Source organism: Rattus rattus, chromosome 16 (genome assembly GCF_011064425.1).
Source record: "Rattus rattus isolate New Zealand chromosome 16, Rrattus_CSIRO_v1, whole genome shotgun sequence".
Lineage (NCBI taxonomy): Eukaryota > Metazoa > Chordata > Mammalia > Rodentia > Muridae > Rattus > Rattus rattus.
In genome coordinates this window covers 1746055-1758342 of record NC_046169.1, presented here as the reverse complement: position 1 = coordinate 1758342, position 12288 = coordinate 1746055, and positions in this window count along the sequence as shown.

The window sequence follows — 12288 nt, the reverse complement described above, 5'->3', positions numbered from 1 at the left end:
TAAAAGAGATGGTAAATTTTTCTGAGAAATACCACTTACCTACGTTAAATCAAGATCAGGTAAACCATTTAAATAGACCTATAGTCAATAAGGAAATAAAATAAGCCATTAAAAGTCTCCTATAAAAATACCCCAGGGCCAGATTGTTGCAGTACAGAATCTGTCAGGCTTTCAAAAGAAAAATAATACCAATATTAGGATCTAGGTAAAATATTAATGTCTAAGTTTAACGTTAAAACCTAGGTAAAATATTAAAGCCTAGGCAACTGTTACCTGGATAGCCTTACATTATAAGGAAAGTTTCCCATATGTTTCTACTGTTACTAGGAAACTTTCTAATGATAAGATTGATTGTATATTCTATTGTTTTGTGGCCTTGGAAACCAATCACAACAGAATTCAGTAGAACTGTTTTGTATAGTTACTTACGATAAACTTGGAATGGAACCAACCACCCAGCAGCATTTCTTACACCTATACATACACTTTTGTGGTATATGCTGTCTTTAGGATGGACCTCAACATAAGAGAGACATCTGCATTGATATAATAAACTATTTGGAATAAGACTTCCATTTTGAGTCATGGTCAAGTAAAGTTTAAGTTTCCAAGACCTCCCTGGGAAGTGATGTCCTACTTGGCAGAAGGAAACCTGTATGTGGGTAATTGGCATCTCAGTTGGCAAGTTAAGACATGAATATTAGACAAGTCAGTTGCATATCCCAACCAATGGAAGCAAGAAAGATGTATGGCAAAGACATGTTCCTAAGGAAGTTCCCTATCCTTAAATCCCAATTGGTGAAGTAACTTGGCACAGATGCTTATGGATTTGGGGATTAAAAACCTTGTAGGATCTTAACTCAGGGTCATTTGTGGTTCAGTTCCCTAATCTGGACCATGGTCATGATTGATCAGTTCTGTAGCATACACTCAATAAACTATCCCTGTCTGGCTTAGATGAGTGTTAGTGTAGTTTCTGAGCCAATTCCTGGACCTCAACAACCAATACTCCTCAAATTACTCCACAAAATAGAAGCAGAAGGAACATTGTCAAATTCATTTTATAAGGCCACAGTTACCCTGATACCCAAACTAAACAAAGACTCAGCAAAGAAAAAGAATTTCAGACACATATCCCTTATAAACATGGATGCAAAAATACTCAATAAAATACTCCAAGAATTCATCAAGGAGATCACCTACCATAATCAAATAGGCTTCTTTCCAGAGATATAGGAATGGTTCCACACACCAAAATCTGTTAATGTAATCTATTATATAAACAAACTAGATACGGCCTCTGGGTTCCCGTGGGGGAGGGCCCAGGAGCGGCAGGACCCCTGCGCCTGAGACACCGCCAGAACCTGAAGGGACAGACCGGATAAACAGTTCTCTGTACCCAAATCCCGTGGGAGGGAGAGCTAAACCTACAGAGAGGCAGACACGCCTGGGAAACCAGAAGAGACTGCACTCTGCAAACATCTCTGACACCAGAGGAAAACACCAAACGCCATCTGGAAACCTGGTGCACGTAGGCTCCCAAAAAGGGCGGCGCAGATCTTCCTGGTTGCTGCCGCCATGGAGAGCTGGTAGGCAGCACCGCACGAGCAAACTCGAGCCTCAGGACCACAGGTAAGACCAACTTTTCTGCTGCAAGTGACCTGCCTGGTGAACACCAGACACAGGCCCACAGGAAGAGCTGAAGACCTGTAGATAGGAAAAACTACACGCCCGAAAGCAGAACACTCTGTCCCCATAACTGGCTGAAAGAAAACAGGAAAACAGGTCTACAGCACTCCTGATACACAGGCTTATAGGACAGTCTAGCCACTGTCAGAAATAGCAGAACAAAGTAAAACTAGAGATAATCTGATGGCGAGAGGCAAGCGCAGGAACCCAAGCAACAGAAACCAAGACTACATGGCATCATCGGAGCCCAATTCTCCTACCAAAGCAAACACAGAATATCCAAACACACCAGAAAAAGCAAGATCTAGTTTCAAAATCATATTTGATCATGATGCTGGAGGACTTCAAGAAAGATGAAGAACTCCTTTAGAGAACAAGTAGAAAACCTAAGAGAGAATCAAAAAAATCCCTGAAAGAATTCCAGGAAAACATAAATAAACAAGTAGAAGCCCATAGAGAGGAGTCACAAAAATCCCTGAAAGAATTCCAGGAAAACACAATCAAACAGTTGAAGGAATTAAAATGGAAATAGAAGCAATCAAGAAAGAACACATGGAAACAATCCTGGATATAGAAAACCAAAAGAAGAGACAAGGAGCTGTAGATACGAGCTTCACCAACAGAATACAAGAGATGGAAGAGAGAATTTCAGGAGCAGAAGATTCCATAGATATCATTGACTCAACTGTCAAAGATAATGTAAAGGAAAAACTACTGGTCCAAAACATACAGGAAATCCAGGACTCAATGAGAAGATCAAACCTAAGGATAATAGGTATAGAAGAGAGTGAAGACTCCCAGCTCAAAGGACCAGTAAATATCTTCAACAAAAAATCATAGAAGAAAACTTCCTAACCTAAAAAAAAGAGATACCCATAGGCATACAAAGAAGCCTGCAGAACTCCAAATAGATTGGACCAGAAAAGAAACACCTCCCGTCACATAATATTCAAAACACCAAACGCACAAAATAAAGAAAGAATATTAAAAGCAGTAAGGGAAAAGGTCAAGTAACATATAAAGGCAGACCTATCAGAATCACACCAGACTTTGTGCCAGAGACTATAAAAGCCAGAAGATCCTGGACAGATATCATACAGACCCTAAGAGAACACAAATGCCAGCCCAGGTTACTGTATCCTGCAAAACTCTCAATTAACATAGATGGAGAAACCAAGATATTCCATGACAAAACCAAATTTACACAATATCTTTCTACAAATCCAGCACTACAAAGGATAATAAATGGTAAAGCCCAACATAAGGAGGCAAGCTATACCCTAGAAGAAGCAAGAAACTAATCATCTTGGCAAAAAACAAAGAGAAGAAAAGCACACAAACATAATCTCACATCCAAATATGAATATAACAGGAAGCAATAATCACTATTCCTTAATATCTCTCAACATCAATGGCCTCAACTCCCCAATAAAAAGACATAGATTAACAAACTGGATATGCAACGAGGACCCTGCATTCTGCTGCCTACAGGAAACACACCTCAGAGACAAAGACAGACACTACCTCAGAGTGAAAGGCTGGAAAACAACTTTCCAAGCAAATGGTCAGAAGAAGCAAGCTGGAGTAGCCATTCTAATATCAAATGAAATCAATTTTCAACTAAAATTCATCAAAAAAGATAAGGAAGGACACTTCATATTCATCAAAGGAAAAATCCACCAAGATGAACTCTCAATCCTAAATATTTATGCCCCAAATACAAGGGCACCTACATACGTAAAAGAAACCTTACTAAAGCTCAAAACACACATTGCACCTCACACAATAATAGTAGGAGACTTCAACACCCCACTATCATCAATGGACAGATCATGGAAACAGAAATTAAACAGAGACGTGACAGACTAAGAGAAGTCATGAGCCAAATGGACTTAACAGATATTTATAGAACATTCTATCCTAAAACAAAAGGATATACCTTCTTCTCAGCTCCTCATGGTACTTTTTCTCCAAAATTGACCATATAATTGGTCAAAAAAAAAAAAAGGCCTCAACAGGTACAGAAAGATAGAAATAATCCCATGCGTGCTATCAGACCACCACGGCCTAAAACTGGTCTTCAATAACAATAAGGGAAGAATGCCCTTATACGTGGAAATTGAACAATGCTCTACTCAATGATAAAGGAAGAAATGGTCAAGGAAGAAATAAAGAAAGAAATTAAAGACTTTTTAGAATTTAATGAAAATGAAGGTACAACATACCCAAACTTATGGGACACAATGAAAGCTGTGCTAAGAGGAAAACTCATAGCGCTGAGTGCCTGCAGAAAGAAACAGGAAAGAGCATATGTCACCAGCTTGACAGCATACCTAAAAGCTCTAGAACAAAAAGCAGCAAATACACCCAGGAGGAGTAGAAGGCAGGAAATAAACAAACTCAGAGCTGAAATCAACCAAGTAGAAACAAAAAGGACCATAGAAAGAATCAATAGAACCAAAAGTTGGTTCTTTGAGAAAATCAACAAGATAGATAAACCCTTAGCCAGACTAACGAGAGGACACAGAGAGTGAGTCCAAATTAACAAAATCAGAAATGAAAAGGGAGACATAACTACAGATTCAGAAGAAATTCAAAAAATCATCAGATCTTACTATAAAAGCCTATATTCAATAAAACTTGAAAATCTGCAGGAAATGGACAATTTCCTAGACAGATACCAGGTACCGAAGTTAAATCAGGAACAGATAAACCAGTTAAACAACCCCATAACTCACAAGGAAATAGAAGCAGTCATTAAAGGTCTCCCAACCAAAAAAAGATCCCAGGTTCAGACGGGTTTAGTGCAGAATTCTATCAGACCTTCATAGAAGACCTCATACCAATATTATCCAAACTATTCCACAAAATTGAAACAGATGGAGCACTACCGAATTCCTTCTATGAAGCCACAATTACTCTTATACCTAAACCACACAAAGACCCAACAAAGAAAGAGAACTTCAGACCAATTTCCCTTATGAATATCGAAGCAAAAATACTCAATAAAATTCTGGCAAACTGAATCCAAGAGCACATCAAAACAATCATCCACCATGATCAAGTAGGCTTCATCCCAGGCATGAAGGGATGGTTTAATATACGGAAAACCATCAACGTGATCCATTATATAAACAAACTGAAAGAACAAAAACACATGATCATTTCATTAGATGCTGAGAAAGCATTTGACAAAATTCAACACCCCTTCAAGATAAAAGTCCTGGAAAGAATAGGAACTCAAGGCCCATACCTAAACATAGTAAAAGCCATATACAGCAAACCAGTTGCTAACATTAAACTAAATGGAGAGAAATTTGAAGCAATCCCACTAAAATCAGGGACTAGACAAGGCTGCCCACTCTCTCCCTACTTATTCAATATAGTTCTTGAAGTTCAAGCCAGAGCAATCAGACAACAAAAGGAGGTCAAGGGGATACGGATCGGAAAAGAAGAAGTCAAAATATCACTATTTGCAGATGATATGATAGTATATTTATGTGATCCCAAAAGTTCCACCAGAGAACTACTAAAGCTGATAAACAACTTCAGCAAAGTGGCTGGGTAGAAAATTAACTCAAATAAATCAGTAGCCTTCCTCTACACAAAAGAGAAACAAGCCGAGAAAGAAATTAGGGAAACGACACCCTTCATAATACACCCAAATAATATAAAGTACCTCGGTGTGACTTTAACCAAGCAAGTAAAAGATCTGTACAATAAGAACTTCAAGACTCTGAAGAAAGAAATTGAAGAAGACCTCAGAAGATGGAAAGATCTCCCATGCTCATGGATTGGCAGGATTAATATAGTAAAAATGGCCATTTTACCAAAAGCGATCTACAGATTCAATGCAATCCCCATCAAAATACCAATCCAATTCTTCAAAGAGTTAGACAGAACAATTTGCAAATTCATCTGGAATAACAAAAAACCCAGGATAGCTAAAACTATCCTCAACAATAAAAGGACTTCAGGGGAATCACTATCCCTGAACTCAAGCAGTATTACAGAGCAATAGTGATAAAAACTGCATGGTATTGGTACAGAGACAGACAGATAGACCAATGGAACAGAATTGAAGACCCAGAAATGAACCCAACACACCTATGGGCACTTGATTTTTGACAAAGGAGCCAAAAACCATCCAATGGAAAAAAGATGGCATTTTCAGCAAATGGTGCTGGTTCAACTGGAGGTCAACATGTAGAAGAATGCAGATGGATCCATGCTTATCACCCTGTACAAAGCTTAAGTCCAAGTGGATCAAGGACCTCCACATCAAACCAGATACAGTCAAACTAATAGAAGAAAAAGTGGGGAAGCATCTGGAACACATGGGCACTGGAAAAAATTCCTGAACAAAACACCAATGGCTTATGCTCTAAGATCAAGAATCAACAAATGGGATCTCATAAAACTGCAAAGCTTCTGTACGGTAAAGGACACTGTGGTTAGGACAAAACGGCAACCAACAGATTGGGAAAAGATCTTTATCAATCCTACAACAGATAGAGACCTTATATCCAAAATATACAAAGAACTCAAGAAGTTAGACCGCAGGGAGACAAATAACCCTATTAAAAAATGGGGTTCAGAGCTAAACAAAGACTTCACAGCTGAGGAATGTCGAATGGCTGAGAAACACTTAAAGAAATGTTCAACATCGTTAGTCATAAGGGAAATGCAAATCAAAACAACCCTGAGATTTCACCTCACACCAGTGAGAATGGCTAAGATCAAAAACTCAGGTGACAGCAGATGCTGGGAGGATGTGGAGAAAGAGGAACACTCCTCCATTGTTGGTGGGATTGCAGACTGGTACAACCATTCTGGAAATCAGTCTGGAGGTTCCTCAGAAAATTGGACATTGAACTGCCTGAGGATCCAGCTATACCTCTCTTGGGCATATACCCAAAAGATGCCCCAACATATAAAAAAGACACGTGTTCCACTATGTACATCGCAGCCTTATTTATAATATCCAGAAGCTGGAAAGAACCCAGATGTCCATCAACAGAGGAATGGATACAGAAAATGTGGTACATCTACACAATGGAATATTACTCAGCTATCAAAAACAATGACTTTATGAAATTCGTAGGCAAATGGTTGAACTGGAAAATATCATCCTGAGTGAGGTAACCCAATCACAGAAAAACACACATGGTATGCACTCATTGATAAGTGGCTATTAGCCCAAATGCTTGAATTACCCTAGATGCCTAGAACAAATGAAACTCAAGACGGATGATCAAAATGTGAATGCTTCACTCCTTCTTTAAAAGGGGGAACATGAATACCCTTGGCAGGGAATAGAGAAGCAAAGATTAAAACAGAGACAGAAGGAACACCCATTCAGAGCCTGCCCCACATGTGGCCCATGCATATACAGCCATCCAATTAGACAAGATGGATGAAGCAAAGAAGTGCAGGCCGACAGGAGCCGGATGTAGATCTCTCCCGAGAGACACAGCCAGAATACAGCAAACACAGAGGCGTATGCCAGCAGCAAACCACTGAATTGAGAATAGGACCCCCATTGAAGGAATCAGAGAAAGAACTGGAAGAGCTTGAAGGGGCTCAAGACCCCATATGTACAACAATGCCAAGCAACCAGAGCTTCCAGGGACTAAGCCACTACCTAAAGACTATACATGGACTGACCCTGGACTCTGACCTCATAGGTAGCAATGAATATCCTAGTAAGAGCACCAGTGGAAGGGGAAGCCCTGGGTCCTGCTAAGACTGAACCCCCAGTGAACTAGATTGTTGGGGGGAGGGCAGCAAGGGGGAGAGGATGGGGAGGGGAACACCGATAAAGAAGGGGAGGGGGAGGGGATGTTTGCCGAAACCGGAAAGGGAATAACACTCAAATGTATATAAGAAATACTCAAGTTAATAAAAAAAAAAAAATGTAAAAAATGTAAAAAAAATAAACAAACAAACTAAAAAAAAAATACATGATCATCTCATTAGATGCTGAAAATGCCTTTGACAAAATTCAGCAATACTTCATGATAAAAGTCTTGGAATGATAAGAAATACAAGGCATATACGTAAACATAATAAAGGCAATTTACAGCAAGCAGATAGCCAAGATAAAAATAAGTGGAAAGAAATGTAAAGCAGTTCCACTAACATTAAAGGCAAGACAAACCTGTCCACTCTTTCTGTATCTGTTCAATATGGAACTTGAAGTTTCTAGCTAGAGCAATAAGACAACCAAAGGAGATCAAGGGGATACAAATTGGAAAGGAAGAAGTCAAAGTATCACTATGGGCAGATGATAATATAGAATACCTAAGTGACTCCCAAAGTTCTATCAGGGAACTCCTACAGCTGATAAAAGACCTTTAGAAGTGTGACTGAATATAAGAATAAAATAAAAACAAAAATAAATTTAAAAAATCACTATCATTCCTATATACAAATGACAAACAAGTTGAGAGAGAAATCAGAAAAATAACACCCTTCATAATAGCCACAAATGATATAAAATATCTTGGTGTAAGTCTAACCAAGCAAGTGAAAAAGCTTCAAGTATTTAACAAAGGAAATTGAAGAAGACATAAAATGTGAAGATCACCCATGCTCATGGATCAATAGGAGTAACATAGTAAAAATGGCCATTCTCTCTCTCTCTCCCTCCCTCCGTCCCTCCCTCCTTTCTCTCTCTCTCTCTCTCTCTCTCTCTCTCTCTCTCTCTCTCTCTCTCTCATTAAACTTGCTTTAATGGGTCTCAAAATTCTTTGACAGATTTTTGTTCAAGTTGTTTCCATTTTAAAAGTACTGATTTTGAAAACTAGGTAACTTAAAACACACACACACACACACACACACACACACACACACAAATGGTCCACAAAACATTCTCCTTTCCTCTGACAGTTTGACAACTCATTGTTACCAGTCTTTACTATTAAACTTAAATGGCCAATTGAGACAAACAGTTCTGAGACCATTCTTCCTCCACTGGCTAGGATGGGGTGGCAGGTGTTGGGGACAATACTCATTTAGCTGAGTTTTCTGGTCAGACATGGTGACTTTGCTGATGGAGCTGGTAAAGTCATCAAGTCTGCTCAGAATAATGACCTTCTTACCAACAGCAATCTACATAATTTACACAATTTTTTACAGACCTTGAGAGAGCAATTCTCACCTTTATGCAGAAAAAAAACAAGATAGATAAGACAGTTCTGTACAATAAAAGAGCTTTTAGAAGCATCACTATCCCTGACTTCAATACAGCTTGAATTCAGTACAGAGCAATAGTCATAAAATCTGCAAGATATTGGCATAAAAAATAGACCTGTCATTCAGTGGGATTGAATCAAAAACCAGAGATAAATCCACACACTTCTGGACACCTGATTTTTGACAAAGAAGCCAAAATTATACAATGGAAGAAAAGAAAGTATCTTCACTAAATGGTGCCGGTCTAACTGGAAACCTGCATGTAGAAGAATGCAAATAGATCCATATCTATCACCCTGCATAAAACTCAGGTCTTGAGTGGATCAAAGACCTCAACATAAAACCAGATACACTGAGCCTAATAAGCAGAAGGTGTAGAATAGCCTGGAACACATTGGCACAGGAGACAGCTTCCCAAACAGAGCATCAATAGCATAGGCACTGAGACTAACTATTAATGAATGGGACCTCATGAAACTGAAACACAGTCAAAGGCAAAGGATACCATCAATAGGACAAAACAGCAGCCACAGAATGTAAAAAGGTCTTCAACAACCCCACATCTGACAGGCTAATTTCCAATATATACATGCATCTATACATGTGTGTGGGCTGTGTGTGTCTGTGTGTGTATGTGTGTTTGTGTGTCAAGAAACTAGACATCAAAAAAAACCCAAATAATCTAGTTTAAAACTGGAGTTCTCAACAGAGGAATCTCAAATGTCCAAGAAATACTTTATGTCCAAGGAATACGCAAATGTCCAAGAAATGTCCAGTATCTTTAGTCATCAGAGAAATGTAAATCGAAACAACTGTGAGATTACATCTTACAGCTATGAGAATGTCGAAGATCAGAAACACAAGTGACAGCTTGTGCTGGTGAGGGTAGGAAGCGTGGAGAACACTCCTCCATTGCTGGTGGGAGTGCAAACTTCTACAAGCCACTCTGGAAATCAACATGGTGGTTCACTAGAAAATTGGGAATTGATGTACCTAGACCCACATATACCACTCCTGGACATATACTCAAAGGATGGCCTATCCTACCACAGAGACTTGGTCAACTATGTTTATAGTAGCTTTGTTCATACTAGCAAGAAACTGGAAACAATCTAGTTGCCCCTCAATGAAGAACGGAAGAAGTAAATGTGGTTTATTTATACATGGAGGTTTTTTATTTTTTATTTTATATTTCTTTACTTACATTTCAAAGGTTATTCCCCTTCCCTGTTTCCTGTCCATAAGCCCCCATTTCCTCCTCTCTTCCTCCCCCATATGGGTATTCCCCTATACATCCCCCTTATTGCCCTCCCCCATATTCCCCTACACTGGAGGTCCAACCTTGGCAAGACCAAGGGCTTTCCCTTCCACTGGTGCCCCCACAAAGCTATTCTCTGCTACATATGCAGTTGGAGCCCTGGGTCAGTCCGTGTATAGTCTTTCAGTAGTGGTTTAGTCCCTGGAAGCTCTGGTTGGTTGGCATTGTTGTTTTTATGGGGTTGCAAGCTCCTTCAACTCTTTTAATACTTCCTCTGATTCCCCCCAAGGGGGTCCTGTCCTCAGGTCAGTGGTTTGCTGCTAGCATTGACCTCTGTATTGGACATACTCTGGATGTGTCTCTCAGGAGAGATCTATATCCAGTCCCTTTCCGCATGCATTTTTTTAGCTTCATCAATCTTATCTAGTTTTGGTATATATATATATATATACCAAAGATATACCATATATATATATATGGGCCACATGTATGTCAGGCTCTGAATGGCCATTCCTTGGGTTGCTGCTCTAAACTTTGCTTCCTATACATGGAGTTTTACTCAGTAGTTAAGACAATGACATCGTGAAATTTGCAGGCAAATGGATGGTAATTAAGAAATAAAATCATCCTAAGGTAACCCAGACCCTGAAAGACAAACTAAGAAGGCTAGGCTGACTCCATGACAGGCTTTAAATTGGCAGTTCAGGAGACTAGACCTAAGGACTGGTCAAGTCCAGTCAAGTCCACCCGTCAGTTACTAGGAAAAAACCCAAGCTTTAGGCAGCCAGTCAGAAACTGCCCTGCCACCTGGCCTGAAGCAAGGGCAATGGGTCAGCAAGTTTCCAGACCCATGCTCCAGTAAAGGTTCTGGAATGTCCCTAGAGATGGATCAAGATAAAGGTTACTTACCCCAGAATTCCCCTAATGTGCTTTAAATCAGGCCTGCGAGCTCACTTGATTGTCCCCATCTTGGAATGGGAGACCCCAGCATTCTGGACTTCTACAGAATACAACACTCTTTGCTTTTACATACTATTCGAGTGCAGGGTATCATTCCTCGGTGAATGATGGACCCTAAGGAAACATGGTATGTACTAACTTATAATGGAATATTAGCTGTAACGTAAACATTACCCAGAGAGGCTAAGTAACGAGGAGGGCTCGAGAGGGAAGATGTTCAAATCTCCCTTGGAAGAGGAAGTAGAATAGCCCTTGGGGGTGAAGAGTGAATCCAGGAGGGAAAACAGGAGGGATCTGATGGGGGAGGACGAAGGGAGAGAATACCAGGAAAGATAACCAGAATTGGGGGACATCTCGGGGACAAAAGATACTATTTATTTTGTTTTTAATTTTGTTTGTGTGTTCATACATGCATGTGGGATGTGCATGTGAGTTCGAGTGCTTGTGGTGACCAGAACTGTCAGATCCCTTAGAGCTGGAGTTACAAGCAATCATTGAGTTGCTTGACACAGGAGTTAAATGCAGAGCCTCGGCAAGAACAGTATGCATTCTCAACCACTGGCATCTCTCTGGCCCCAGGCAGCACTGATGATGCATTGTCACTGTGCTCACCTGTCGCTGTGTAGGGGATCAACATTCGAGGATCCTGGGTGAAAGGCATACCGGAAATGTGTATTTCACTCTGGAATAATGCTGTCAATCTGTAACTTGTACAAAATGGGGACTGGAGCACTCAGAAGGGAAAAGAGCTATACTTGTGCTAAGGATTATACAAGGTTCTGATGGTTAGGTTTAATGGTTGACTTAGTAAACCTAGGGTCACCTAGGGAGAGAATCTGTGGGCATGTGTTGGGAGCAATGCCCTTGAAGCCCTCCATTGTTGATGTTATTATTATGGTTAGAATTAAATATGACTGGGTTCATGGAAAATCCTCAGACTAATACAAATATGGTGGTCAAAACGAATAATAATATGATAAAGTTCTCTTTCTGAGAAATACATCTGACATTAAGATACCCAATGTGATGATGACCTGTAACCTTTCTGAAAAACCAACATCCTGCTGACTAATAGATATGACAAACCTGTGACCTTTCTGACATCCTGTCAACATCAGCTGACTCCCTGACCACACAGATATTGTGTCCTTGGCCTGAGTAAATGTTTCTTACTCCCCACCCCC